Consider the following 4,144-nt stretch of genomic DNA (forward strand, 5'->3'; position numbering starts at 1 on the left):
TAATTTTTATTCTTTTTCTGGTACCTTTTTGGTTTAATTTGGCTCAGAATAAAGTAGAAATGATTAATATTGTAACTCAATAAATCTGCAAACTGGAATTGAATTTTGGAATCTGTGATGGAAATTGGAATCTAGAACCTTTCTAGTACTTTTCTCTGTTTTAATTATGTCAATATGTATTAATATATCTAAATTGTAATATGCAATCTGGAGCTTAATAAATCTACACACTAGAATTGAAACCTGCAAACTGGAATTTAAATCTGCAATCTAGAATTGAAATCTGCAATTTGGAACTCAAAAAGATTTGCAGTTTGCATTCTTGAACTGCTGTGCAATCTGGAATCTGGAACTTCTTGCCTTTTCTATAATTGTTGTGATCTGATTCGTCGTAAATTTTAAATGTGTAGGGAAATGGAGGTGATCAAATTTGAAGGGTCACTACAAGTCAATTTGATCTCATTGAAGTGGATGAGGAAGAGTTTTTGAACTATTGTAAAAGTTTGAATACATTATGTTTGATTTTGTGAAATATATTATTTGCTAGAATATATTGAACTATTGTAAGAGTACTTTTTGAACAATTGTGTACACATATTTAGAATATTACTTTATAAGTATGTGTAAGTACACAAGGCGTACTATCTTTGAAGTTTATTGCAAATCTATATATTTGAATTACTTGTTAGCCAATTTAATGCTTGAGATTATTTATTGCAAAACAATATTGGTGTTTTTTAATTAGAAATTGTGGCATATAAATATTTTATAACCAAAATGATATTACCACACTTAAAAGTGTCGCCATAGGACTGTAAATTGTGGTATGCACATGGGCAAGGACTACACTTCAAAGTGTTGTCGTACATTAGATAGAAAAGGCAACACTTTAAAATCGTGGGCATAAAGGAAACAAAGGCCACGTTTGAAAGTGTAGTTGTATGAGATAGAAATGTTGCTATATGAGGTATTGGAAAGCATGGCCTTTTTGCCTTTTAGGCTACGCTTTTAAGCATAGCTGATAAGGCAAAGTGTTGCCTAAACTCTAAGGTTACGCTTCTTTCGGGCACCCCTGGAAAAGGTTGCTTAAAATCAGAAAGTGTGGCCTTTTATCAAAGGCCACACTTTTTCATAGTTTAGGCCACACTTTTCTAGGGTGGTTGTAGACATAAAATGTTGTAGTGAAGGAAAAGAAGGAAGTCAAATAAGGAAAGAAATAAAGAAGTAGCAATTCAAGTCAAATAAGGAAAAAAGTAAATATAGACAAGTTCAAGAAGGAAAAAGATTTGTTATTCCTTTCCTTGTAGAAGTTGATGAAGGCAAATCAAACTCTATAAAAGGTTCAAGCCAAAGAAAAAAAAAGTGGTCTTTGCATAAACACAAATCGAGAGAATTTTCCAGCAAAGCCAGAATGATAACTATTGCATATTCACGAAATTTATCATCTTGAGAGCAATAGTCATTAAAGAAAAATCACAGGGCTTTGTTACAGAAACACAAGGACCAGGTTAACGAGTTTGTGTTCCACTCTGAACTATTGAATGTTGAAATCTAATCAATTAAAGTCTAAGGTTATTAGTCTCTGTTGATTTGTTCTAGGTTTATCATTGAGTTGTAATAATTCCGAGATTTTGTAACAAGAAGTGGGTTTGACTTCTTCGAGGTAGAGTTAAGAGAGAGTTTGTGAGAATTGTAAACAAGAAGTGGGTTTGACTTCTTGGGTGGTTAGAGTTAAGAAGAGTTGAAAGTTTTTGTAAACAAGAAGCGAGTTTGACTTCTTGGTAAGTTGAGAGTTTTCGATAATAGTTAATCCAAAAGGGTAGAAGTTTAAAGTTAGATTCATTGATTAACTGAGTTGTAAATCTTTAATTAATATAAAACTTCGGTGTGGTTTTTCCCTTCCTTGAGCTAGGAAGGTTTCCACGAAATATTGGTGTTACTGTTTACTAACGTAAGTATCTTGTGTGTTATTCAAGAACCTGGTTCTTGAATATTGGTAAGGCCGTTTCTTCAATTGGTATCAGAGCAGGTCTTTTCATTAAAAGACTCACATCTTGGAAAGGATCAATGGTTGCACCACCTACACCATAAGAAGGAGCTTCTCAAACTCGATCACCACTGTTCAATAGAAAATACTATGGATGGTGGAAGAACTGCATGATGGATCACTTAATAGGAGAAAATTCAGACCTATGGGTAGTCGTGTTTGATGATCCAACCATACCCATGAAGAACGAAACTGATGGAACCACTCAAGTACCAAAGGACAAGAAATAATGGAATTCTACAGATAAACATGCAATTCAGAACAATGCTAAAGCTAAAAAGATCTTGATATGCGGACTAGGTCCATATGAATACAATTGAATCTCATCATGTCAAGATGCAAAAGCAATATGAGAAACTTTGCGAACTGCGCACGAAGGAACAACTCAGGTAAAAAAGTCTAAAATTGATAATTTGAACAGACAGTACAAATTGGTTCGAATGGAAGAAGGTGAAACAATTCAAGATATGCATACAAGGTTCACTGCAATCATTAATGAAATCTACTCACTAGGAGAAATGATTCCCAATGGGAAGGCAGTCAAAACTTTTGAGTATTCTTCCAGAGTCTTAGGAAAGCAAAGTAGAAGTCATTACTGAAGCACGTGATCTAGATAAGTTAGCTATGGATGAACTCATCGGAAATCTCATGGCCTATGAACTCAAGAAAAATCAAGAAAGGGAAATCGGTGGAAAAATGAAGGAGAAAAACCTGGTTCTTGAAGCAAGAACACAAGAAGATTTTGAGGACGAAAACATCGCGCTAATGACCAGAAGGTTCTCAAGAATGTCAAAAAGCGGACGAGTATTTCAAAGGAGGAACAGTTCGAAAAAAGCAAATGAGATCAAGAATGATAAGTACATTCCCACAAACAGACGAGTGACTAACCAAAAAGCAGATCTCTCGATGTGAAAGGCCTTTGCCGCTATGAGAGACTCATCGGAATAAGAGTTTAAGAATGAAGGATTCAAAAATCAGTCACTACTTGCAATAGAAGAAACAAATAAATATGACTTTCTTGCACTAGTTGCTAAAACAGAATCAAAAGATGAGAGAAACACCTGTCAAACACAAGAAAAAATTCAGGCACTAATGGCTGGAACATGTTCTCATGAAGATGAAGAAGAGGAAAAACAATCAGAGGTAAGTTTTCTTGAAACTAAGTTTAAAATAAATATGTATTCCAAGAAACAATTGCAATCCCTGTCTTCAGTTCTTATTGATGCATACTATCTAGTGAATTCCGAAAAGAATCAATTAATGAATGAGTATGCATCCCTAAGACTTGATTGTATGACATTGGAAGATCAAATTGCTTCTTGTGATAACACCATCAATGATCTAAATGAATAAGTTAATACCATATAATTAAGTCACAAGGGCAAAAACTCTGCTAGTGAACTTCAATTAGCTCTGGAAGAAGAAATAGAACGGTTAACCATAAATTATCAGGCCTTAACTGAAAGAAATAGGCTGCTACAAGAAAACCTTGATAAGATCAAACTTGATCTGGAACGAAATCTTAGATGAACCAAGTCCTCTGAAATTTTAACTCAGATTTAAGAAAGGCAAACCACCAGTCGAAGTGGGATAGGTTTTAGAAAATAGAAAAATCGTGTAGCACACACTATTCACATGTCTAAAACTCTATGCACTCATTGGGGAAAATCAGGTCATTTAAGGAATCAATGTAAAGCTCTATTTGAGGCCTTTCAGAAAATTGTTAAATTCACTAATAAGGAAAAGGCTGGAACGGTTAAGAACCTGGTTCCAAATAAAAATACTCCGGATAAAAGGTCTTCTTATTTGCCTTTCTGGGATAGAAGAGATCGTATTCATCCTTTTACTCACAAAAAGGGGCCCAAGCTAATCTGGGTTCCCAAGGCTAATTTTTTACTAGTGTTTCAGGTGAAGGTGAGAGGAAAAAGGTCAACCTAGTACATGGATAGTGCATGCTCTAAACAGGTACTAGAAATGGTAGAAAATTTCCTCTCACTCTATGATTTTCAAGGCGACATTGAAGTCCTTGAAAATGATGAGAAAGGTGAAAGAGTCAAGATTGACAAAGTTGAAAAGTCACAACCACATGCCATATAG

The 4,144-nt window shown here is 34.6% G+C and overlaps 1 pseudogene; it reads left to right on the forward strand.

The window, feature by feature from the left end:
* The first annotated feature begins 2,671 nt into the window (after positions 1–2,671).
* On the forward strand, positions 2,672–4,144 carry LOC125847180 (uncharacterized; annotated as a pseudogene).

Source organism: Solanum stenotomum, chromosome 12 (genome assembly GCF_019186545.1).
Source record: "Solanum stenotomum isolate F172 chromosome 12, ASM1918654v1, whole genome shotgun sequence".
NCBI classification, from domain to species: domain Eukaryota; kingdom Viridiplantae; phylum Streptophyta; class Magnoliopsida; order Solanales; family Solanaceae; genus Solanum; species Solanum stenotomum.